At 40.3% G+C, this 27,783-nt stretch overlaps 1 protein-coding gene and 1 pseudogene across 3 annotated transcripts in view; one reads left to right on the top strand and one right to left on the bottom strand.

Annotated features, from left to right (window-relative positions):
* Nucleotides 1-27,783, bottom strand: part of EIF2B3 (eukaryotic translation initiation factor 2B subunit gamma) — a 163,985-nt gene that overhangs the window by 56,374 nt on the left and 79,828 nt on the right. The window lies entirely within an intron of this gene.
* LOC111175733 (small ribosomal subunit protein uS14 pseudogene) lies at nt 4,029-5,830 on the top strand (annotated as a pseudogene).

Genomic DNA, 27,783 nt, shown 5'->3' with positions numbered 1-27,783 from the left:
TCATGAAGTAGATATATTACTCTCATATTTATAGCTGAAGTCAACTTGTATCATATACCCGGGAAAGGAATAACTTAAAAGTTTGAGTAATCATCTTCTAAACTGTTACCAATCCCTAGCTCATATGGCACTAACATTCATATAGCATTTTACAGTTTATAAACTTTTTTCAGCTTTTTACTCTCATCACATAAAGTAGGTAAAACCAGAAAGTTCTTGCATTAAAAAAAATTTCCAAAAATTAACTGATATAATCAAGGCTAGAGAGTTAGCTACAAATCTGGAATACAATGAAGGAACAGAGATGGGCAATTCAGAGATTTTTTTTCTTTCGCATTAAATTTGTATTGAATGTGAATCTTGGGACCGGGAGATCAATGCCATTGAAGTTGCCAAAAAGTCTGTTTCCTTATTTTATTTTTTCTCATTTATTTATTTATTTTTAAAATAAATTTTATTTTATTTTTGGCTGTGTTGGATCTTTGTTGCTACGCACGGGCTTTTCTCTGGTTGTGGCGAGTGGGGGCTACTCTTCGTTGCGGCGCGTGAGCTTCTCATTGTGTTGCCTTCTCTTGTTGTGGAGCATGGGCTCTAGGCGTGCAGGCTTCAGTAGTTGTGGCATGTGGGCTCAGTAGTTGTGGCTCACAGGCTCTAGAGCACAGGTTCAGTAGTTGTGGCGCACGGGCTTAGTTGCTCTGAGGCATGTGGGATCTTCCTGGAACAGGGCTTGAAGTCGTGTCCCCTGCACTGGCAGGCAGATTCTTAACCACTGTACCACCAGGGAAGCCCCCGTTTAATTGTTTTTAAATGGTATTAGAAATAAGAATTGATATTTTAAAAGAAAACAAAATAAACAATACCAAAAAACCTCAAAGAGGCACCGGCAAGATCTGGGTAACTGGTTGATTGCTCTGGGCCAAGAAGATGTTTTGGATTTGTATAAAATAAAGTAAGAAATCAGTAAATGGAAATGATAAGACATTTAGAAATAGTTATAATTTTATGTTAAAAAAATTTAAAACAAGTTGCCAACCATAGAAAAAGCTTATTACAATAAAAATAATATATATATATGAAAAATTTGTGGGAATCCTTTCAGTGATGAAAACTCAGAGGAATGGTATAAATTTTTTAATCTTCAAAGTCTATAGGATCTTCGAAAAGCTCCCTAAGAAGCTTTTTCTTCTCTTCATCTAACATAAAAGGAATTTAAAAAATGCTTTTAAAAGGTCTATTCTAAAAAAAGAAAAGGAGAGTGGAGAAGAAAAGATCTTAGAAAAGAAGAACAAATAATGGACAAAAATTTTAAAGTCTAGAAAACCTAGGACAATATAAGCCATTAGGATTTTTTTTATAGACCTATTTTTAAAATAGTAAGTTGTATATTTTAGAATTTTAATTTGTAATATTTAAAATTTAAGGGAAATCAAGCATCTTTTTATGATCTTAAAAACAGGAATACCAATTTTTTTTTTTTTTTTTTGCGGTACGCGGGCCTCTCACTGTTGTGGCCTCTCCCGTTGCAGAGCACAGGCTCCGGACGCACAGGCTCAGCGGCCATGGCTCACTGCGCCACCAGGGAAGCCCCTAAAATAATATTATTAATAATTGTTATAATTACTACCTATTGGTTTTGTTCCTTGCTTTAAATATTGGTATTCCTGGGCTTCCTGGTGGCGCAGTGGTTGAGAGTCCGCCTGCCGATGCAGGGGACACGGGCTCATGCCCCAGTCCAGGAGGATCCCACATGCCGTGGAGCGGCTGGGCCCGTGAGCCATGGCGCCGAGCCTGCGCGTCCGGAGCCTGTGCTCCGCAACGGGAGAGGCCACAGCGGTGAGAGGCCCGCGTACCGCAAAAAATTAAAAAAAAAAATTATTTTAGAATAAATGAGGAATGTATACATGAAATAAATATTGGGAAAGATGCAAGGATAAGCATTTACTGTTTAACTACAGATCAATGGCTGGGCTTCCCTGGTGGCGCAGTGGTTGAGAGTCCGCCTGCTGATGCAGGGGACACAGGTTCGTGCCCAGGTCCGGGAGGATCCCACATGCCGCGGAGCGGCTGGGCCCGTGAGCCATGGCCGCTGAGCCTGTGCGTCCGGAGCCTGTGCTCCGCAACGGGAGAGGCCACGACAGTGAGAGGCCCGCGCACCACACACACACAAAAAAGATCAATGGCTTTTAAAGTATCTTCATAAAAGTCCTTAGCTGGTCTGTATAATTTACTATTTTAACCATTTTCAAGTGTACAGTTCTGTGGCATTAACTACATTCACATTGTAGTGAAGCTGTCACCAACAACCATCTCCAGCACTTTTTCATCTTTCCCAGTTGAAATTCTGTATCCATTAAATACTAACTCCCCATTCCCTTCTTCCTCCTAGCCCCTTGCAACCACCATTCTACTTTATGTCTTTATGATTCTGTCTACTCTAGGAATCTCATATAAGAGGAAGCATACAATATTTGTTTGTCCTTCTTGTGACTGGCTTATTTCACTTAACATAACATCTTTACAATTTATCTATATTGGAGCATGTGTTAAAATTTCCTTCCTTTTGAACTCTGGATAATATCTCATTGTATGTATGTACCACATTTTCTTTATCGATTCATCTGTCTATGGATACTTGAGTTGCTTCCACTTTTTGGTTATTGTGAATAATGCTGCTATGAACATGAGTGTACAAATATCAATTTAAGTCTCTGCTTTCACACACACATTTCTTAAATTTTTATCATGGAACATTTCAAACATACACAAAATAAGAGAAAAACATAATAAATTCCCATGTGTGCATCAAGTAGTTTCAAAAATTATCAACATTTTCTAATCTTTTAAAATTTTTTGCTGTAGTATTTATTATAGGTTAAATTGTGTACCCCCCAAAAGATGTTGAAGTCCTAACCTATAGTACCTGTGAATATGACCTTATTTGGAAATATGAGGTCTGTAGATGATCAAGTTAAGGTTAGGTCATTAGAGGGCCCCTAATGCAGTATGACTAGTATAGTACCCTTAAAAAGGGGAAATCTGAACACAGAGACAGACATGCTTAGAGGGAAGACAATATAAAGACACAAGGAGAATGCTATCTATAAGCCAAGGATGCCTGAGGTTACCAGAAGCTAGGAGAGACGAGTGGAACAGATTCTCCCTCATAGACTTCAGAAGGAACCAACCCTGCCGATACCTTGATTTCAGATTTCTAGCCTCAAGAACTGTTAAGACAATAAACTTCTGTTGTTCTAGGCCACCCAGTTTATGGCGCTTTGTTATAGCAAACTAATATAGTATTTTAAAGCATATTCCAGACATAATGTCATTTTACTGTGAATATTCCAGTACGCGTAGTATGCATTTCCAACTGATAAGGACTTTGAAATATAATCACTACGTCATTATTACACCTAATAAAATTATCAACGACTTCATAATGTCATCTAATATCCAATCCAAATTCAAATTCAAATTTGTCTTTTCACAGTTAGTCTGTCTGAATCAGGATTCAATCAAAGCCCCACAATGTATTTGGCAATTTCATTTTAAAAAAGTTCCCCTTCCTGGGACTTCCCTGGTGGCACAGTGGTTAAGAATCCGCCTGCCAATGCAGAGGACATGGGTTTGAGCCCTGGTCCGAGAAGATCCCACTTGCCACGGAGCAACTAAGTCCGTGAGCCACAACTACTGAGCCTGTGCTCTAGAGCCTGCTTGCCTAGAGCCTGTGCTCCGCATCAAGAGAAGCCACCACAATGAGAAGCCTGTGCACCACAACGAAGAGTAGCCCCTGCTCGCCGCAACCAGAGAAAGCCCGCGTGTAGCAACTAAGACCCAATGCAGCCAAAAAAAAAAAAAAAAGTTCCCCTTCCTTATTCCCCTGACAAGCCACATGATTAGAGCGGATCACCTGTCTTGTAGAACACTCTGTGTTCTAAATTTGGCTGGTTGCTTTGTTGGAGTGTCTTTTAAAAATAGCTTTATTGATGTATATAATTTATATACCATAAAATTCACCTGTTTTAGGTGTACAATTGAACGAGTTTTAGAAAATTTACAGAGCTGTACAACTATCACCACAATCCAGTTATAGAACATTTCTCTCACCTAAATAAAATCTCACATGACTGTTTGCAACCAATAAATCCCCTCTCACCCTCAGTTTCAGACAATCACTAATCTGCCTCCTATCTCTATAGATTTGCCTTTTCTGTTTTTTAAAAAATTATTATAGGGACTTCCCTGGTGGTCCAGTGGGTAAGACTCCACACTCCCAGTATAGGGGGCCCAGGTTCGATCCCTGGTCGGGGAACTAGATCTGCATATGTGCTGCAACTAAGAGTTTGCATGCCACAACTAAAAGATCCCACATGCCTCAGTGAAGATCTGTGTGCTGCAACTAAGACTCAGCGCAGCCAAAATAAATAAATAAATATAAAAAAAACTTATTACAGCCATTCTAGTGGGTGTAAAATAGCATCTCGTTGTTTAAATCTACATTTCTTTAGTGACTAACAATATTGAGAATCTTTTTATATTCTTATTAGCCATTTGTATATTTTCTTTGGTGAAGTGTCCATTAAAATCTTTTGCCTATTTTGAAATTGGGTTATCATCTCCTTGAATTCTAACAGTCCTTATGTTTTTATTTTCTTAATGGTGTCTTTTGAGGTTTTAATGGTGACTTTAATTTTGAGGATATAAAATTTATCAATCCTTCTTTTACGAATTATGTTATTGGTGTTTTAACTAAGAATTCTTTCCCTAACCCAATTTCACAAAGATTTTTTTCTAAAACTTTTACAGTTTTAGCTCTTACATTAGGTCTGTAATCCATTTTCATTTTTGTGTATGGAGAGAGGTTAGGGTCTAAATTAATTTTTTTGCATGTGAATATCAGATTGTCCCAGCACCATTTGTGTAAAATACTATCCTTTGCTCATTAAGTTGCTTTGACATCTCTGGTGAAATTCAATTGACCATAAATGTAAGGGTATATTTTTGCACTCTCAATTCTGTCTCACTGCTTTGTATGTCTATCCTTCTGCCAGTACCATACTGTCTTGATTACTATAGCTTTATAGCAAGTTTTGAATTGGAGAAGTATGAGTTATTCAACTTCTTTGTTCTTTTTCAAAAGTGTTTTAGTTATTCTGGGTCCTCTGAATTTGCACATAACATTTAGGATCAACTTGTCAATTTCTACAAAAACTTTACTGGGATTCTGATGGGTTTGTGTTGAATCTAAAGATCAGTTTGGGGAGAAATGCCATCTTAACAATATTGAGTTGGGATTAACATATACACACTGCTATACATAAAACAGATAACCAATAAGGACCTACTGTACAGCACAGGGAACTATACTACATATATATAACTGAATTACTGTGCTGTACACCTGAAACTAAAATTAACTATATGTCAATAAAAAAATAAAAAATAAAAATATTAACCTTAAAAGAAAAAAAACCCAATATTGAGTCTTCCAATCCAGAAACACTGGAATGTGTTTCCATATACTTAAACTTTATTTCTCTTGCCTTTTGCCTCATTGCAGCCGAGAAAGCAAGATGGTTCACCAGCAGCTGTACTGGAGCCATCCAAAAAAATTTGGTCATGGTTCTCGCTCTTGCCGCATCTGCTCAAACTGGCACGGTACGATCCAGAAATATGGCCTCAATATGTGTTGCCAGTGCTTCCTCCAGTACATGAAGGACATCAGCTTCATTAAGTTGGACTAAGTGAACTTCCTTGAATGGGTCATCCAGGACATCTACCTTATGCAGGCACAATGCTAGCTCTTTGTATATAAAATAAAAAATTTAAACTTAAAAAAAAACCCCACAAACTTTATTTCTCTCAGCATGGTTTTGTAATTTTCAGTATTATGTCTTGATCTTCTATTAAATTTATTCCTAAGTATTTTATTCATTTTGATGCTATTATAAATGGAATTGTTTTCTTATAATTTCATTTTTATTGTCCATTGACAGTATATAGGAATATAATTGACTTTTGTACATTGATCTTGTACCCTACAAACTTGTTGAACTCTTATTAATGCCAGTAGTTTTGTGGATTCCTTAAGATTTTCTACATATAGGATCATGCTGTCTACAGATAAAGGTAGTTGTACTTCTTCCTTTCCAATCTGAATGCCATTTATGTCTTTTTCTTGCCTGAATGAACTGGCTATAATATTAAACAGAAAAAGCCAGAGAGGCCACTCTTGCTTTGTTCCCATCTTAAGGGAAAACATTCAGTCCTTCACTATTAAATATGACATTATTTAAGTTTTTTGTATTCTGTAAGTTTTTTGTAGATACCCTTTATCAGGCTGAGGTAGTTCCCTTCAATTCCCAGTTTGTTGAAAGTTTTTTTTTTTTTTTCTAACTTATTTTATTTTTGGCTGCGTTGGGTCTTCATTGCTATGCACAGGCTTTCTCTAGCTGTGGCGAGTGGGGGCTACTCTTTGTTGCGGTGCATGGGCTTCTCATTGCAGTGGCTTCTCTTGTTGCAGAGCACAGGCTCTAGGCGTGTGGGGTTCAGTAGTTGTGGCATGTGGGCTCAGTAGTTGTGGCACATGGGCTTAGTTGCTCCACGGCATGTGGGATCTTCCCAGACCAGGGCTCGAACCCATGTCCTCTGCACTGGCAGGCGGATTCTTAACCACTGTGCCAACAGGGAAGCCTTGTTGAAAGGTTTTATCATGAATGGGTGGTGCATTTTTAAAAATGTTTTTTTCTGTGTCTATTGAGATAATCATGTAGTTTTTAATCTTTTATTCTATTAACATAGTATATTAATTGTTTTTCAGATATTAAACCAATCCCTTAGGATAAATCTCACTTAGACATGGTTGCTGGATTCATTTTGCTAATATTTTGTTGAAGATTTTTTCACCTATATTCATAAAGGATATTGGTCTTGTGTTTTATCTAGCTTTGGTATCAAAGAGTTATACTGGTCTCATAGAATAAGTTGGGAAGTATTCCTTATTTCATTTTCTGGAAGACTTTGTGAAGGATTGGTATTATTTCTTTTTAAAATGTCTGATAGAATTCACTAAAGAAGCCATCCTTACATTTTGAAGCCTCAAAGATGTTTCTTTGTTGAAAGATTTTAAATTACTAAGTTGATTTCATTAATTGCTCTAGGTCTACTCAGGTTTTCTACTTCTTCTTGAGTCAGTCAAGATGTATAGCACATGATCCTTGTGGCTCAGACTATAGCACACTGATTAACCCAGGACTCTCCTATGCTCTCAACTCACATCTGTTCTCAGTATATTGCTATGTGTGAGCTTTTTTTTTTTTGGCTGCGCCATGCAGCTTGTGGGATCTCAGTTCCCCAACTAGGGATCGAACCCAGGACCCTGCAGTGAAAGTGGTGAGTCCTAACCACTGGACCACCAGGGAATTCCCTGTGTGTGAACTTTAACCCAATACTCTAATTGATTCTAGTTACTTAAGAGAAGGAAGGACTGGAACCAGCATCTGCTGAATAGTTATTATGTGCCAGGCATTTTGCAATGTGCTTTCACATCTTCACAACATCTCCATCTTCCTTTTACAGATTAGGAAAACATAGACTCAGAGAGGTTAAGTAAGTTTCCTAGGTCACAGAGGTAGACAGTAGTAGAACTGGAATGGAAATGTAGGTATTTGTGACTCTAAGGCTTTTTTATTACCTCATAAGGTCTCTCAAGCGACTTCTTTCTTTTCTCCGTATATAATCCTAGGAGTTCTATATAGATGAAGCCCTGTTCCAGTCTCACATCTAAATCCAAGGCAAGAAAGGTAGAATGCCTGGCTGTACTTAAAAAAAAATCCCTGCTTTTGTACTTGTTCCCTTGCTGAATACCCTATTTAGGAGTTCATCAACCACTAGTACCATTCAAGAAGGAATTTGCTAAGGAATGGGGTTCTAAGTGTTGACCTAAGACAAGCCTAGAGGAACTCTTTATCATTCTGCTTCCAAGTTTCTAAGCAGATGTTAAGAAATGCTATCAGAGAAACAGCTGCCTGTTTGGGGCAAATTACTTTTAAATGTCAAGGAGTTCAAAGACCAAGCTGTACCCGTGTTTCATTTCAATATTTACTTACCCAAATTTTCTCCTCATATTAACAACTCGAAGTAATGTGTGTGAGGGACAAAGGTTTAAGATCTCCAGAGAAGCTGGAAGAAAGACTGCCACATGGACACTAGTCTTCAGGATTATGCAGGACTGAAGACTCAAGATTTTTCTGACAGCTTTGCTTTAACTCAAAGAAAACTGAACACAGAGCTATGTGTACCACCAACATCGTACAAAACAAAACAATGTAAAATTACAGAGCTAGGGAATAAAAAAGCAGTTCAGAAAGGCAGCCCAGAAAGAAAGAAATATATCCATGAAAGAGAAGATAAATACTGAAAAAAAACCCCACCCAAACCCCCCAAACCAAGTAATTACTATGGTTAAAATCATACCAGTTTTCTCCCTAGCAGAATAAACTTAAGAATTTAAATGCCCAAATCTCTTAATAACTCTAAAAAAAGGTCTGAGTTCCTTTAGTTAATAATAAGATCTATAACCCCCACGCCCAACCCCAAAGATCTTAAGGGATTCAGATGCTCATTTCCTTTAAATCTGTAGAATAGAGACAAAACTCCCTCCCCAGAATCATCATGTGTGCAGGAGAAACTGAGTTGTTTTTATCCTGTTCATTGCATAAGTTATAGCAAAGGCCAACTGGGAGTTCTATTCCCTGACATGCTCACAGTACAACGCTCATTACCTAGAAGAATGAGTAGAAAAAGGCAGATAGGTAAAGAAACAGATTATGGTAATTGCATGCTTAAAAAGTGAAATTCATCTAGACACTCCATGTGGACACACTATTAGACTTCCAGCACTGCTATGAATGGGACTGCAAGGATTTCTAGCCTAGTGGGAGAACTAGCATATATGCTGAGACAGTCTACAACAACCTAGTGAAGAAAGAAAGCCTCCACTAACCTAAACTGAGTATGTTCTAACAGTTTATATGGCTATACAGAATGACTTTTTCCAAACCAAACTGAGTCCAAATTTGGGGACAGGAGAATAGCAAGGAATGGGAACAGAATGACTAAAATTCAATTGGACAAAAACTCAAAATACAGAAGAAACTTAACTCTAACATACGCTTCTCTTTGCATAAATATAAATGCTGACAAGTGAAGGAAATGTCATGGATGCCTCCTGAATTCAGATGCCAGGATATCTGAAACTTGAAACAATGACTCATAAGAACCAGAAGCAACAATTCCAAAGAGGATAAAAGCCTCCTATGACAACTTAGCCATCTTGAAGTGTTCAATGCAACAACATAAACAACTTCTCTCTCTGAAGACCTTCAGACAATCACCTTCTATTTTGTTTGGCAATCTTAAACATGTTCCAACAAAGAAGCATCTTCTCTCCCACTAGAAGAGCCAGAGCTAATTCCCTACTGCCTAATCATTACAATTTAAAAGAAACTAGAGACCAAGGTGTGCTTGAAACAACCAAGGTTGCTCATAAGTAGAGGAAGGAGCGTGATCTATGAAGCATGGCTACTTACTAGTTATCTATAATTCTAATGAGACAGATTTTGGAGTAAGCACCTATTACATGACTACCTGGTAGCTGTTTTATAGGAAGGCACCTGCCATACCACCCCAAATGCCTGATCTTGTTGGCACTGTAAGTCGCAGGAATGACAGATTGTTGATCGTTAGGAGTGCATATGGAGTTACCAAACCAAAGGTCTGCCTATGCAGCAGAGTGAGCTATGGTGCTCAGATCCTCTCCAAGAAAAGCAGTTGTATTGAAGTGGAAGCCCTGGACTCAAAGCAGCAGAGACTGCTAGAGCTGGAAGAGTTCTTAAGAGTTCTAAGTGCTGTTCCTCATAGTACCGAGAGAAAAACAGAAATGATTTTAGTCCATGTCAAAAACAAATCACTTGGACTTCCCTGGTGGTGCAGTGGTTAAGAATCCACCTGCCAATGTAGGGGACATGGGTTCGAGCCCTGGTCCAGGAAGATTCCACATGCCGCGGAGCAACTAAGCCTGTGAGCCACAACTACTGAGCCTGCGCTCAAGAGCCCACGAGCCACAACTACTGAGCCTGCGTGCCCCAACTACTGAGCCCAAGTGCCACAACTACTGAAGCCCACGCTCCTAGAGCCCGTCCTCCGCAATAAGAGAAGCCACCGCAATGAGAAGCCCGCATACCGCAACGAAGACCTAATGCAGCCAAAAATAAATAAATTAATTAAAAAGAAAAAAGTCACTTCACTCCTCTACGAGACAGTCCCTAGCCTATATTCATTGAACACCTACTATATTCCAGGCACTGGGGATACAGATGTGAACAAAATGGACATGATCCCTGCATGAAGCTTAGAGTTGAATGGAAAATCATTATTGCAAGTATGCAATAGTTGTGAAAGGCGAGCACAGAGTATTACGGAAGCATATAATGGGGGACCTAGCCCAGGGTGGAAGATGACAGGAAGCTTCCCTTTAAGCTTAAACCTGAAAGAAAAGCAGGAGTTAGCCAGGTGAAAGGGGTGGAGAAAATGAGATGGGCACTCTGGGCAGAGAAAATAGTACATGCCAAGACTCTGAGGTAGACTGGTGAGTACGAGGAACTAAAGTCGCCCAGGACCGCTAAAACAAAGAAAACAAGATGGAGAGAGGCACAAGATGAGGCTGGAGAGGTTTCAGGCCCTGTTAAGGATTTCTGTTTTTATTCTAATCTTGAGACTAATGACCACTTGTATTCTGTGATACCACTGGCTTAATAGTGAGCTAAGTCAAAGTTGAAAGGCAGCTTGGTGTAGTAAAAAGAGCACTGGACTAGGAGCCAGGATTCTAGTTCTGGCTTCATCACTTAAATATGGCATAATCTTTCTTCATGTCAGTTTCTTTGTTATAAAATGGAATATTGTGCTTCATAGAGTCAGAGAGTTTTCTGGAGCTGCTTCGGGAACTGCTACAGGAAACCTGAATCAGAATAAATCCCTGTTCTATGTTTCATATCTCAGGCTTCTATGTAAGACTTTACTTAAAGAAAAAGTTCCACTTCCTTAAGAGAAAATTGGAAAATTATTGCAATTTTTAATCTTAGATAATATATTCATTAATTTGACAAACATGGAGGCCCATCATATTATCTCCTTGCTGCAGAGTTATTAGGATGATCAGAAATTATGCACTTAAAGTGTGTTGCATGGTATTTGCCATATATTAGGCACTCATTAAATGATAACTATTATTATTATTATTATCATCATGGGCCAAGTACCATGCTTGGTACCAGGGACACACAGCTGAAATAGACAGATGTTGCCTTTAGGAACTCATAATCTAGTAGAGAAGACTATGTGTTAATCTATTATGTATAATGTGATAACAGTGTAGGAAGCTAGAACAGAAAAAGATGCAGTGAGCTGTCTAAGGGAGCAGGGATAGGATAAGGTTTCATAGCCTGAGATTAGTTCTGAATGCTGAGGAGAAATCTGCTATGCAGACAAAGCAGGAAAAGGATATTTCAGATTGAGGAACTAGCATATACAAAGGCAAACAGGTATGAAAAACAAAACAAACAACAAAACCTAGGATAAAGGTTAAAGCTGGAGGGGTAGCCAGAGGCCAGATTATGGAGAGCCGCCTACAATGCTTAGATGTCATGTTAAAGAGCTTGGATTTTGTCTCTTAGGTGATGGAAAAACCATGGAAAGTTACTGTTTTAAGGAAATACATATACATGGTATGCTGGCTTATGTATTAACTTAGCTGATCTGGAATTATGTTATGCAAAATTCTCTTCTCTGAATCGTTCTGAGTTAGCAAATGGCTACAAGAGATATTCTGTGTGACATTTAGAAGGCAGAAGGAAAGCTGCAGACACATTTTTTAATGCTCTGAAGGTCAATGGATGGTGCTAAGTATTATGGCAACCTGTGTATGTCACTGAGATGCTAGCTCACCCAGCAGGCAGAGAACAGTACCCAGACCTGCAGCTCCTCCGGAACCTACCAGATATCCTCCTTCAGCTTCTCTGGAATCCTGAGCCAAGCACTGTGTAGCTCTGTGGTGAAGGATGTCAGTTCTCCTGCAGATCACCCACAATAATGAAGCTAAAAGTGGTGAGAGACAGATGTGGGTTCCTGTTTGTTCTTGCTCTTGTCCACATCCAGCTTTCCTTCTGACTGTTGGTCTGGCTGACTGATAGCGATTTCAGGCTCAACACTATACAGAAGCAACAACATGCACACAGAGCTCTACCAACTTCCACAATTGCAAAATAATCCCTTATTCTATATCACTCATAGCAGTTCTACTTCTCTGATATAGAAATTGCTACCAGAAGTGGTCCTGGAAGAACAGAACCTTAAGCATGGGTTTGCTGAATTGGTTCTGTGTCATCTGGACTTAGTTCTTTGATTTGATAAGGTTCAAAGGCCTTTCAACTGACTGATGACACCCATCTAGATTAACCAGGATAATTTCCCTCACTTAAAATCAACAGATTGTTGGGCTTCCCTGGTGGCGCAGTGGTTGAGAGTCCGCCTGCCGATGTAGGGGACACGGGTTCGTGCCCCGGTCCGGGAAGATCCCACATGCTGCAGAGCGGCTGGGCCCGTGAGCCATGGCCGCTGAGCCTGTGCATCTGGAGCCTGTGCTCCACAATGGGAGAGGCCACAACGGTGAGAGGCCCATGTACCGCAAAAAAAAAAGAAAAAAAAAATCAACAGATTGTTGATATTATTAACCACATCTACAAAATACCTTCACAGTAACACCTAGGTTAATATTTGACTGGAAAAACTAGGTATTAGAGCATAGCCAAATTGACACATAAAATAACCACCTCATAGACTGATGAGAACCACATGTCTAACATTAATACGGAAGTCAACAAAGCCTTCCTAGGCAGGATTACACTGCTGCTCACCCTCCCTGTCATCTTAACCCGGAGTGCCGGAACCTGCTGAAGCGTGGAACATCCCTCACCTTCCCCAAGAGGTGCTTGACACAGCAATATGCATAGCTCCATTGACAAAAGGCTCCTATTCACAGACAAACCCTGGAAAGAGAGTTGTCTCTCCCAAATTATCCTTCCAAGCTGCCTGGTCCACTATGTCTGAAGAATTTAATAAAAAAGAGTTACCATCCTCTATAGAATGGTATAGAGGATGGAAACTGACACATTAATCTGCACTCCACTCAGTCCCACTGGCCTAGCTAATATGAACTTCCAGCAGGTCCACCTTAGTCCTCATTCTCCAAGGAACATGAAGCAACATTCCCATTATCTTTAGGTCCAGTTCCCAGCTGGCTGTGTAGATAGCGAGAGGCAAAGGCCCAGTGAAGGATCACTCAGGGGTTCATCCCTCAAGGCTTGGTTCCAGCTCTTGCATGGCTAGAGTTACATCATATTCGGAAGATTTTACAAGACAACCTGCTCAGGCACTCCCACCCTTTGGGGTTCAACAGTTGGGTAAATAAATTTCTCCTGAGTGGTAGATGTGCTAGGCACTGAGCTGTATTAAGTATATAATACTGAATGAAACACAGCTAGTAATCACTTTATTGTTTGTAAACCTGTAAGACTTCCCTTTGCTTTTATGAAACCTTTTCATATTATTCTCTGTGCTTCAGAGAAACTGCGTAACTCAGTTACTTTTGCTTTCCTTTCTCTGTGTCTTCGCTCATGTGGTTCCTTCTGGAATGCCTGCCTCTACTCGTGTGCCACTACTCCCAACATGTATAAATCCTTAAAGCTCCAGCCTCAAATGTAATTTTCTCCTTAAAAAATTCCCAGATTCTCCTAATCTACTGAGGTTTTTTTTCCCTTTCTAAATACTTATGGAATTCTACCCGAAAAATCACTTATAGTACTAATGTTCTATTCTGCATTGTGTATATCTATCACCTCTTTCGGGGAAGGAAGATTTGAGACTTGATCATCATAGCAGCACATTGTGTCCAGAACAGTGTACTACATGGCAGGCACTAAATACTTACTGAATGTCCAGAAGAGTACACGTTCTAATAAGAGATATAGACTCATCAGAAACAAATGTTAGAGACTTCAGGAGGGTCCTGACGAGTTTGGGTGTACTTCAGAATATTCCTGGTTGGTCCAGGAGAGTTGGCAAGGTTAGGTGCACAGTAGGGAGTGGGAAGAAAGGGGTAGGAATGGGACAAACTACTGAATGATACAGTTAGTCCTAGTATGACAGGCCCCCTACAGTCAGGATAGCAGCTATTAGCTAGCTATGCTGAGAACCTTCTCCCAACCTCACTTCCACCTTAGGGACTGCCTAACATGCAATATGGCTCATATAACCTTAAAACGTTCTCAGTTTTTCCCAAGTTAAAATACTCTTTTTCAAACTTTCCTTCTCCTCCTTCTAATTCTACTTTTATCCTTCACAGCCAAATTTCTCAGAAGCATAGTCCAACATGCTGTCACCATTTAACATCTTCCACTCTACCCACTTTGATAAAGTCATTAATGACTTCCATTTTAGTAAAATACAGTGATCATTTAAAAATTATCATCTTACCTAACCTCACAGCCACATTCAACACTACCGTTACTTTCTTCCTCTGGCTTCTGTGACGTATGGTCTCTTGGTTTTCCTTTTCTCTTTCTCTCTCTGACTTAAATTCCTTTGGAAGCTCATGATCCTCTAGCTGGCGTAAGCCTGTTCCTAACCCTCTTTCCTCCTCATTCTGTTCGCTTCCTAAGTGATTTCATCCATGCCCGTATCTTCAGTCATCATCTATATATGAGTAATTACAAATTTTTATCTTTGGCATAGTGCTAACCTCTGAGCTCCAAGTATATACTGGGTTGCCCAAAAAGTTCCTTTGGGTTTTTTTGTTTTTTAAAAACACCTTTATTGGGGTATAATTGCTTTACAATGGTGTGTTAGTTTCTGCTGTATAACAAAGTGAATCAGCTATATATATACATACATCCCCATATCTCCTCCCTCTTGCATCTCCCTCCCACCCTCCCTATCCCACCCCTCTAGGTGGACACAGAGCACCCAGCTGATCTCCCTGTGCTATGCGGCTGCTTCTCACTAGCTATTTACATTTGGTAGTGTATATATGTCCGTGCCACTCTCTCACTTCGTCCCAGCTTACCCTTCCCCCTCCCAGTGTCCTCAAGTCCATTCTCTATGTCTGCGTCTTTATTTCTATCCTGCCCCTAGGTTCTTCAGAACCATTTTTTTTTTTTAGATTCCATATATATGTGTTAGCATACAGTATTTGTTTTTCTCTTTCTGACTTACTTCACTCTGTATGACATTCTCTAGGTCCATCCACCTCGCTACAAATAACTCAATTTCGTTTCTTTTTATGGCTGAGTAATATTCCATTGTTTATATGTGCCACATCTTCTTTATTCATTCATCTGTCATTGGACACTTAGGTTGCTTCCATGTCCTGGCTATTGTAAATAGAGCTGCAATGAACATTGTGGTACATGACTCTTTTTGAATTATGGTTTTCTCAGGGTATATGCCCAGTAGTGGGATTGCTGGGTCATATGATAGTTCTACTTTCAGTGTTTTGAGGAACCTCCATACTGTTCTCCATAGTGGCTGTATCAATTTACATTCCCACCAACAGTGCAAGAGGGTTCCCTTATCTCCACACCCTCTCCAGCATTTATTGTTTGTAGATTTTTAGATGATGGCCATTCTGACTTATGTGAGGTGATACCTCATTGTGGTTTTGATTTGCGTTTCTCTAATGATTAGTGATGTTGAGCATCCTTTCATATGTTTGTTGGCAATCTGTATATCTTCTTTGGAGAAATGTCTGTTTAGGTCTTCTGCCCATTTTTGGATTGGGTTGTTTGTTTTTCTGATATTGAGCTGAGCTGCATGAGCTGTTTGTATATTTTGGAGATTAATCCTTTGTCAGTTGCTTCATTTGCAAATATTTTCTCCCATCCTGAGGGTTGTCTTTTCATCTTGTTTATGGTTTCCTTTGCTGTGCAAAAACTTTTAAGTTTCATTAGGTCCAGTTTTTGTTTATTTTTGTTTTTATTTCCATTTCTCTAGGAGGTGGGTCAAAAAGGACCTTGCTGTGATTTATGTCAGAGAGTGTTCTGCCTATATTTTCCTCAAAGAGTTTAATAGTGTCTGACCTTACATTTAGGTCCTTAATCCATTTGAAGTTTATTTTTGTGTATGGTGTTAGAGAGTGTTCTAATTTCATTCTTTTACATGTAGCTGTCCAGTTTTCCCAGCACCACTTATTTATTTTATATATATATATATAATTTATTTATTTATGGCTGTGTTGGGTCTTCATTTCTGTGCGAGGGCTTTCTCTAGTTGTGGCAAGCGGGGGCCACTCTTCATCGTGGTGCACAGGTCTCTCACTATCGCGGCCTCTCTTGCTGTGGAGTACAGGCTCCAGACGCGCGGGCTCAGTAATTGTGGCTCACGGGTCCAGTTGCTCCACGCCATGTGGGGTCTTCCCAGACCAGGGCTCGAACCCGTGTCCCCTGCATTGGCAGGCAGATTCTCAACCACTGTGCCACCAGGTAAGCCCCCAGCACCAGTTATTGAAGAGGCTGTCTTTTCTCCAGTGTATATTCTTGCCTCCTTTGTCAAAGATAAGGTGACCATATGTGCGTGGGTTTATCTCTGGGCTTTCTATTCTATTCCATTGATCTATATTTCTGTTTTTGTGCCAGCACCATACTGTCTTGATTACTGTAGCTTCGTAGTATAGTCTGAAGTCAGGGAGCCTGACTCCTCCAGCTCCGCTTTTCTTTCTCAAGATTGCTTTGGCTGTTCAGGGTCTTTTGTATTTCCATACAAATTGTGAAATTTTTTGTTCTAGTTCTGTGAAAAATGTCATTGGTAGTTTGGTAGGGATTGTACTGAATCATTTCCTTTGGGTTTTTCTGTAACATCTTATGAAAAAGCTAAAGGAACTTTTTGGCCAACCCAATATATAAAGCTTCCTACTTTAAGACATCTTTGGGCTTCCTTGGTGGCAAAGTTGTTGAGAGTCCGCCTGCCAATGCAGGGGACACGGGTTCTATCCCTGGTCTGGGAGGGTCACACATGCCATGACATGGGTTCTATCCCTGGTCTGGGAGGATCACACATGCCATGGAGCAACTAGGCCCGTACACCACAACTACTGAGCTTGCACTCTAGGGCCTGCAAGCCACAACTACTGAGCCCCCGTGCCTTGACTACTGAAGCCCGCATACCTAGAGCCCGTGCTCAGCAGCAAGAGAGGACACCACAGTGAGAGGCCCGTGCGCCACAATGAGGAGTAGCCCCTGCTCGCTGAAACTAGAGAAAGCCTGCATGCAGCAGCAAAGACCCAGTGCAGGCAAAAAAAAAAAAAAAAAAAAGACGTCTTTACCTGGATGCCTTAAAAACACCTCAAATTCAGCCCAAACGTTGGATCTCACCTCCACAAACTCAGTGTTCCCTATCTCACTATATATCCTGTAGCTCAAACCAAAATGTAGTCATTCCTGACAACTTTCCACACCTCAGCACCAAGGCTCAATCACACACCAAGTCCTCATATTTTACCTGTGAAATCCTTCTCTAATTTATCCACTTTTCTTTGTCTCCACTGTCAATGCCATAGTCCAAATTACCATTACTTCTCCTGGATTACTACAATACCCTCCCTTACCTGGTCTCACTACATCCTCTCTTACCCAACTCCAATCCATTCTTCACACTACATCCAAAGTTATCTTTTCAAAGGGCAATTTGATCATGTTATTCTCCTACTTAAAATCCTTTGGTGGTTAGGACTGTGGTAGATTATTTTCAAAAACGGCCACGATTATTCCCCTCTCTGAACCCACAACTCTTTGTAAAGTAACTCTGCAGTTCCTCCCATTAAGAGGTAAAGTTTATTTTCCCACCCCATGAGTCTGGGCTGGCCTTGTGACTGCTTTGACCAAAAGAATAGGGTAGGAATGATGCTGTTTCAGCCCTTTCTCCAATATATAAGACTGAAAGGTCTTACTAGGCTCTGTCCTTAAAAACTCCATGCCAAGAGTACATTCAAACACAAGATGACATGCTGGCTCCATTAATGTCCTCTCCCAACAAAGTTATTTGGCTCCTACTTATGTTAAGGCACGTATTAGATCTTAGGGTTAATAAGACAAATAAAATACAATTGTTGTCCTCATGTAACTTATAGTCCAGAGCAACAAAAGTTACAGATGTTTTCTAGAATCTGTATAGTATATAGAAGAATACAAAGGAAGAAGGGTCAATTTTGTCTAGTGCAAAGACAGTCAGGAAAAGCTTCAAAGAGAAGTGATATTTTAGCTGAGTCTTGAAAGAAGAGCAGGTATTTAGCCAGGGATGGAAGGGTAACTTCGGTTGAAGGAGTTCCAGGAATGATGAAAGCAAAGGACAGAGGTGTAAAAAGAAATGCATAAGTCAGAGAAGTAAAAGGAACTCTCCATAGCCATATGGTGGAGTGTTGACTATGAGGTTGTATTGGGGGAATGGTAAGATATAAGGTTGGAGGAGTAAGCATGGTTAGATGACTAAGGGTCTTATGAATTTGTACTTTATCCTATAAGAATGTGTTTACAGGTGTAGGAGAAAGAAATAGTAGAAAGCAAAGTTGAAAATTCTGGAAAATGCTGAAAAAACTGACGAAGCAAGATTCCACGGGAGGCATAAGAAAATGGGATAAAAGACATAAGTGAAGGGTCTAGTCCTAAATTGGAGGAAGGAAACTTCTAAGGCTACAGAAAAGGAACTGAAGATGGGTCTGAGTAAAGATAAAATCATGGGAAGGGATAGTATGCTGGGGAAATAAGCATCTGTTAGTTAGGATTCTCTCACAGAAGGAGAAAGCAGGGTCATTTTCTGAAGCAGGAGAGTGGTGGATGGTTGATAATAGCTGCTGAGTGAAGCGGAAAGGTGGTCCAGGACAGGTGTAAGAATGCGAGTGGTTCTTAGGGCTCAGCCAAGATTGGGACCGTGAATTTATAGTGATGCCAGTCTACAACACTGCATGGTATTTCTCCTGAAGACTTTAATAGAACAGATGTAGGAGTGGACAAAGTAAATGTTAAGAGTAACCCAAAGTTGAGGGTTATAAGGGCAGATATAACAAAAGAACAATGAGTGAGGATATGGAAGGAAATGCCTAAAGTAATATAAGGTCTAGATTAGATGAAGAAGGAAATGAGGGTGAGAAAGAGAAAAAAGAGAAAGAGAGAGGGAGGGAGGAAGAGCGGGAGGAAGGGGTGGTAAGTGACTAAAAGATATAAGGGGACTGAAATGAAGTAAACAGGATCCTGGGTAAAGATGGCAGACTGAACACAGGCATTAAGCCCTATCCCTTTTGAAAGCTCATTAAAGTGACAGTAAACAGTTTTTTTTTTTTTTTTAAAGTTTATTTAATTTATTTATTTTTGGCTGCGTTGGGTCTTTGTTGCTGTGCGCAGGCATTCTCTAGTTGTGGTGAGTGGGGGCTACTCTTCATTGCGGTGCGCCGGCTTCTCATTGTGGTGGCTTCTCTTGTTGCGGAGCACAGGCTCTAGGCAGGTGGGCTTCAGTAGTTATGGCATGTGGGCTCAGAAGTTGTGGCTCACGGGCTCCAGAGAGCAGGCTCGGTAGTTGTGGCACACGGGCTTAGTTGCTCCGCAGCATGTGGGATCTTCCCAGACCAGGGTTCGAACATGTGTCCCCTGCATTGGCAGGCGGATTCTTAACCGTGCCACCAGGGAAGCCCAGTAAACAGTTCTTCGATTTTGTTTTTGAAGGCATTACCCCCAAGGACAAAGATTAGGAGGGGAGAGTACAGTAACAAAATTTTAGAAACTGTAAAGGATAGTGGTAAGAGATTTAGCATATCTAAGAAAGCTGAATCCTAAACCAGCCATAAGGAAAGTTGATTTGTACTGCAGAAGCCCTGAAATGATCAGGAATTGGTAGCACAGCTTTTAACCACCTAGAAAGGAGATTGGAAGATTTTTCTCTGAACTCTGTAGCCAGTCCAAAAAAAAAAAAAAAAAAAAGACTTAAAGACTTAAGAATACTGACATGGGGGTTCTCATAAATAATCCTATCTACCATAAACAAAACCCTCAGAATGGGAGAAAATATTTGCAAACAAAGCAACCAACAAGTGATTAATCTCCAAAATATACAAACAGCTCATGTAGCTCAATATCAAAAAAAAAAAAACTCAATCAAAAAATGGGCAGAACATCTAAATAGACATTTCTCCAAAGAAGACATACAGATGGCCAAAAGGCACATGAAAAGATGCTCAACATCACTAATTATTAGAGAAATGCAAATGAAAACTACAATGAGGTATCACCTCACACCGGTCAGAATGGCCATCATCAAAAAACTCTACAAACAATAAATGCTGAAGAGGGTGTGGAGAGAAGGGAACCCGCCTACACTGTTGGTGGCAATGTAAATCGGTACAGCCACTATGGAGAAGAGTACGGAGGTTCCTTAAAAAACTAAAAATAGGGGCTTCCCTGGTGGCACAGTGGTTGAGAGTTCACCTGCCGATGCAGGGGACACGGGTTCGTGCCGCGGTCCGGGAAGATCCCACACGCCACGGAGCGGCTGGGCCCGTGAGCAATGGTCATTGAGCCTGCGCGGCTGGAGCCTGTGCTCCGCAACGGGAGAGGCCACAACAGTGAGAGGCCGACATACCGCAAAAAAAAACCAAAAACAAAAAACTAAAAATAGGGGACTTCCCTGGTAGCGCAGTGGTTAAGAACCCGCCTGCCAATGCAGGGGACATGGGTTTGAGCCCTGGTCCAGGAGGATCCCACATGCCGCTGAGCAGCAAAGCCCGTGCGCCACAGCTGCTGAGCCTGCGCTCTAGAGCACGCAAGCCACAACTACTGAGCCCCTGTACCACAACTGCTGAAGCCTGCGTGCCTGTGCTCTGCAACAAGAGAAGCCACCACAATGAGAAGCCCATGCACCACAACAAAGAGTAACCCCTGCTCGCCAAAACTAGAGAAAGCCCATGTGCAGCAACGGAGACCGAACGCAGCCAAAAAAATAAAAACAAACAAACAAACAAACAAAAAACTAAAAATAGAACTACCATATGCCCCAGCAATCCCACTCCTGGGCATATATTGGAGAAAACCATAATTCGAAAAGATACATGCACCCCAATGTTCATTGCAGCACTATTTACTACAGCCAGGACATGGAAGCAACCTAAATGTCCATCAACAGAGGAATGGATAAAGAAGATGTGGTACATATATACAATGGAATATTACTCAGCCATAAAAAGAACAAAATAATCCCATTTGCAGCAACATGGGTGGACCTAGAGATTGTCATACTGAGCGAATAAGTCAGACACAGAAAGACAAATATCATATGATATTGCTTATATGTGGAATCGGAAAGAAAGGGTACAAGTGAACTTATTTACAAAACAGAAGTAAAGTAGAAAACAAACTTACGGTTACCAGGGGATAAGGGAGGTAGGATAAATTGGGACATCGGGATTGACATATACACACTACTATATATAAAATAGATAACTAATAAGAACCTACTGTATAGCACAGGGAGCTCTACTCAATACTCTGTAATGGCCTATATGGGAAAAGAATCTTAAAAAAAAAAAAGAGTGGATATATGTATATGTATAACTGATTCACTTGGCGGTACACCTGAAACTAACACAACATTGTAAATCAACTCTACACCAGTAAAAATTTAAAAATAAATAAATAAATAACCCTATCTATGTCACTTTATAGATGTAAGAGTTAAAAGTATAGAACAGTTAAAGTTTCACTGCCTATACTGGACAAGACACCTTGGGAAAGGTTCCTCCCCCCTCCCCTCAAAGAGCTGCAAAGTGGAGAAGTACTCTAGGAGTTACAGCTGGTAAGTAGCAGTGGGGATACTAATATAGATAAACAGCATGTATTTCAAGACTTTCCACACCATCAGGAAAATAATCAAGAATGTGAACCCATTTTTCATCATCTGTAGTCCCAGAAATAGAGATCTGGCCATGATCTTTGAGGCTCTGACTTAAGTTTCTGTCTTTTTTCCAAGATGAACGTGTGAACATTTTATTCCATTTTAAAAGATATCGTTTAGAAGCTTGTTTTAATATTTTCATTACCCTTCCAGTAATAAAACCCTTGACTAGTATTCAAAAGAAAACAACAGAACATTGGAGAAAGGCTACATGATTTTCTTATTAAATATTTGGCACAAATACCTTTACTTATGAGTTATTAAAAACACATGTCTTTCAGAAATGGGAATTTTAGAGCTGAGCAGTGCGGGGGGGTTTTAAAGAACAACTAAGCCAATTTCAGCTGGGGAAACTGAGGCTTAGAGAAGCAAAGTGATTTGCTCAGCGTCATACAGCTTTTGTCTCAAGACTAAATTCTGAATTCTCTGGACTTGAATTTCTAGTACAATTTCTTTCTATCAGTAACATTCTTTTCCACTACATATAATGCCTTTCCAAGTCAGTAATGCATCAATTTGACATGTGGCAAAGGTGTTGTGCTTTCTCCAAATCCACTGAGGTAGTACGAATTTGGGCCCAGTGGAGTGAAGTCACCAGTACTGTCTGATGACAGAGGGAGAATGCCTCTGTACCTGACCATAGGCTCAGCAGGACTCCTATTCCAAGTGTCTTACACTATCTCACTTTCCAGGACCAAATATGCCTGAAGCCCAACAAAACAGAACACTCTCTTTGCAATCAAGAAAATAATCCCTCCTCTGCTGGAAACAGAGAAAACAGATGGGATGTACATTCCATCATCACTGTCTTTTTCTCTTACAACCAATACCTATAAAAGTAAGAAAACTATAAAACAAGAGGTTTTTGGCTCTCTATATACACAAACGCCTTTTCCAATATAACTTTGGTGACTTCCCAATAGGAACTAGCCCCCACCTTTAGAAATTCAGTTTGAAAAGAAAGACAGGAAGTATTGTATTCTGATATTCAAAAAGTGCTTGAAAATCTGAATCTAATTAACTATCCCACCATCTCACTGAGGCGAGGAGGAGCCATAGGAATAGGGTCATAGGAATGGGAGGAACATTTTTACTGCTCATTTATCCAGCCAGCTGCCCTATTACGGCTATACACCAAAGACCCTGAATCACTGGGGTATAGATTACAAGTCAGAAGAATGAAATGGAGAGAAAAAAATCTGCCAACAATTAAATGTGCAACCTAGTCTTAGTAAACTGGTAGAAGATCTGGCCTTAATGGCCCCAGCATTTACCCAAGGCCTTGAGCTCAATAGGTATGAAGGAAAAATATACCTCCATCTGCTCTTCATTTTCACCTTACCTCTTGGCTGTGTCCACCTTCTTAGATCATATCATGATCAAACCTTGCTCTCTTTGGCAGGGACCACTGGGACTATGGTATTTACTAATGGTTCACCACATGGAGCAATAAACTAGTTCCCAGGGAGGGTAAAGAGAAAGCAGGAGACAATTTCCACCTTCTAGCTGTAATTATAGAAACATATGACTCTGGCTTCTAAGAACTTTATGTCTAAACCTGCCAAATCTAATGTTGCATAAACATCAGTGCTTAATGGATGCATAAATGAGTCAGGTCCCTTGTTTCTCATAACAATAGATGACCACAAGTAGTTCCTTCTGCATTCTAGAGGACAAAATCCTTTCCCCTTTGGAATTTTGTCAATCTAGCAATGCAACGCTGCGTTTCTTTTTAGGTCTTATACCTTAAATCTATCCTGCGTACTGCTGTCAGACTACCTTTCCAGAATCCTGAATTATAAATATTATTTCTCTCCTCAAAATGTCTTTAATAATTCCCCAGTATTCAAGGCCCTCTATTTTTTTTTTTTTTTTTTTTTTGCGGTACGTGGGCCTCTCACTGTCGTGGCCTCTCCTGTCACGGAGCACAGGCTCCGGACACGCAGGCTCAGTGGCCATGGCTCACGGGCCGAGCCGCTCTGCGGCATGTGGGATCTTCCCAGACCAGGGCACGAACCCGTGTCCCCTGCATCGGCAGGCTGACTCTCAACCACTGCACCACCAGGGAAGCCCGGCCCTCTATTTTTAAAAAAAATTAATTAATTAATTTATTTTTGGCCGCGTTGGGTCTTTCTCTAGTTGTGGTGAGCGGGGACTACTGTTAGCTGTGGTGCGTGGGCTTCTCATTTGTGGTGGCTTCTCTTGTTGCGGAGCACAGGCTCTAGGTGTGTGGGCTTCAGTACTTGTGGCACACAGGCTCCAGTAGTTGTGGAACGTGGGCTCAGTAGTTGTGGCTCGTGGGCTCTAGAGCGCAGGCTCAGTAGCTGTGGCGCATGGGCTTAGTAGCTCCGCGGCATGTGGGATCTTCCCGGACCAGGGCTTGAACCCATGTTCCCGCACTGACAGGCGGATTCTTAACCACTGTGCCACCAGTGAAGCCCAAGGCCCTCTATTTGTGTACCAACTTAACTTCCCAGCCTTATCTCCTAGTGCTCCCCAGTAGGGATCTTCCATTTGGGCTAAACTGTTCCTAAACAAGTCTTGCATACCCTGCCTCCACACCTTTGCTCAGAGCATTCTCCCCACATAGGATTCAGTTTCCCATGTCCCTTTCCATATCAGATCCAAATCCATCCTTCAAGTCCAAATTATTCTATTACATTTTCCTGACCACCTCAGCCCCTAGGGTTTGATACTTCCCCTGAGTTCTTAGAACACTGTTGGCCATAATTGTTCAGAATCTGATATTGTTTGCTACTATTTGTTAAGCTTTTATATGCATAATCTTATATTCCACCAAGGCTAATGAACTTTTTGAGATAGTCTCCTGCCCCTTAAATACCAAAACAGTGGTTTAACAAGAGGAGGAAACTAATGAACACTGTGTTCCTGAAAAGTAGAAAGCATAAGCTAACAGAAAAGGCCCAGATCTGTCACTAACTAGATAATGATATGGAATAAACCCTTTTTCCTTTGGTTTTCAGTATCACTATTTGAAATATAGGGGACTGGACCAAATGACCTTCTAGCTGTGACAGTTTATGATTCTAAAATATCTGTAAATAAGATATTTTCAATACATTAAGAGATACCCTTTCATTGCATCTTTATGTTGAGCTCTTCTAAAATATAAAGAAACCCTCCTCTGTTTCCTAAAATTTGATTTTGATAAATGGTTTAGGAGAAAAAAAATCTGTAACAAACCCCTTGCTTCTTTTTTCACAGAAAGAATTCCAGATCCAGTCAGCTATATCCTGACTGCTGTAAGAGACAAGCTGTGTTAACAAGGTCCCATCATAGATACTCTTTATAGAGAGGGAGAGAAAAACAAACAAACAAAAACAACAACAACAAAAAAACCCCAACTCTAGTGGGGCTGGTAAACTACAGCCTGCCAGTTGGATGACCCTGCTGCCTGTTTTTGTAGATAAAGTTTTACTGGAACACAGCCATGCTCACCTGTTACATATCTATGGATGCGTTTGTGCTATAACAGCAGCGTTGAATAAATGCAACAGACACCAGATGGTCTGCAAAGTCTAAAATATTTACTACTTACCCCTTACAGAAAAAGTTTGCCAATCCTTGTTCTCTACCTTAACATTCATCACAGAGTGCCAAAGCCCTAGATTACAGACTCAATCATAGCTGGTCACTAGGTGATTTCCCACTTATTCGTTCAACAAATATTCACTGAGATTTCTTATTACTATCTAATCTTCATTTATTTCCTCATCTGTAAAATGGCATATAATAGTATCTACTTCATAGGGTTATTGTAAAAACGCCTTTAACACAATGCCAGGCACAAAATTTGAAAAACCATAGCTGCTATTGCCAACATAATCATCATCTCCACCACCACCACCACCAACACTACCATCACCATCCTTTCCTGATGCTGTAGGAAAAGTCGGTTCTCTCTGAAGGCCATGACCACCTAAGTGAAAGGAGAGAATCCTAGCATCTCTGTGGCTTGACTTCGTACTTAGGAAAGAGCTATATGTTGACAGCACTCAGACTGCAATCACAAGAATACAGGAAATGTTCTTTTGATATGAAATGGCAGTTGACCCTATAGGCTTCTGACACCAGAAATAACAGACACTCAATATATTTTCCAGAGTTTATCAGGAAGACAAATATGATTTGAATTTATGAACACCTCTCTTGAGGACTTAGAGCTTGCTTGTAGTCCCAAACTCAAGCGACATTAAAAAACAATGTGAAATTAAATGAGTCCACCTACTTATCACTACCTTCCAAATCAACCATCTACCCAGATTTGGTAACAAACAAATTTTCTCACTTTTTGTGAGAACTATGATTTTTTAAAAAGTCCAACAGCCTGAAATATGTATGTAGCTTTTTCTAATTCAATCTAACAAGCAAATGTTGGATTGAAATAGGTGTCTACTTTTCCCTATTACAGTGTTGGTCATGTCTCTCTAACATGCACAGAACTTGTCTGAGGAAATAAGTATGCTTTATGTTCTTTTTAGGACCCTTCAAAATTCTGGATAGGAATCCTAAGTGATTCACTGAATCCTAAGTGATTCACAGATGATTTAAAATCAAGTGCCAACATCAACTGATAAATAATGGATAACTCAAATGTGATATATCCAAACAATGAAATACTAGTCAACAATAAAAAGGAATGAAGTACTGAAATAAGCGATAACACAGATGAACCTTCAAAACATTAGGCTAAGTGAAAGAAGCCAGTCACAAAAGGTCACATATTGTATGATTACATTTCTATGAAATGTTCAGAATAGGTAAATATATGTATATATGTGTGTATATATATATATATATATATATATATATATATATATATAGAAAGTAGATTAGTGCTTGCCTAGGGCAGGAGGGGAGAACTGGGGAGAAATCCTTAAGGGGTACCAGGTTTCTTTTGGGGGTAGTAAAAATGCTTTAAAAATGGACTGTGGTGATGGTTGCAAAACTCTGTGAATATATTAAAAACCATGGAATTGCACACTTTAAATGGGTAACTGTATGTTGTGTGAATTATATTTCAATAAAGCTGTTATAAAAAAAGGGAAAATCAAATGCTAGGACTTCTGTCTTCCATCTAAGATTTATAAAGCTGGAAAGAGAGTTGCTCTTATTCTAACAACAACAACAAAGAATCATCTACAAAATCATAACTTTTCTTGAGCTCATCACAGGGCAACCAAGTAGTGAGAAATCTAAGGAAAAATAAGAGACTCTAAGGAGAAATGAGATATCAACACTGGCTCACATATGGCACAGCATGGTAGGAAGACAGGGCTACCATACAAGCAGGTAAGAAGAATTCAGTTAAAACTCTTAAAGTGGGCTTCCCTGGTGGCACAGTGGTTAAGAATCTGCCTGCCAATGCAGAGGACACAGGTTCGAGCCCTGGTCCGGGAAGATCTCACATGCCGCTGAGCAACTAAGCCTGTGCACCACAACTACTGAGCCTGCGTGCCTAGAGCCCGTGCTCCACAACAAGAGAAGTCAAAGCAATGAGAAGCCCGCGCACCACAATGAAGAGTAGTCCCTGCTCGCCGCAACTAGAGAAGAGCCCTCATGCAGCAACAAAGACCTAATGCAGCCAAAAATAAAAAAAAGAAATAAAATAAATTTATATAAAAAAAAATCTTAACATGTTTCTTCTTTGTTTCTTTTCCCCCTCCCTCCCTCCCTTCTCTCTCTCCGCCACCCCCTTTCTTTTTTAGCTGTGCCACGCAT

The sequence above is a fragment of the Delphinapterus leucas genome, chromosome 1 (genome assembly GCF_059928025.1).
Source record: "Delphinapterus leucas isolate spDelLeu-1000000601 "Yukka" chromosome 1, BTC_Dleu_Yukka2, whole genome shotgun sequence".
NCBI classification, from domain to species: domain Eukaryota; kingdom Metazoa; phylum Chordata; class Mammalia; order Artiodactyla; family Monodontidae; genus Delphinapterus; species Delphinapterus leucas.
The sequence above is the reverse complement of the archived record's forward strand: the minus strand, read 5'-3'. Positions and strand labels throughout refer to the sequence as shown.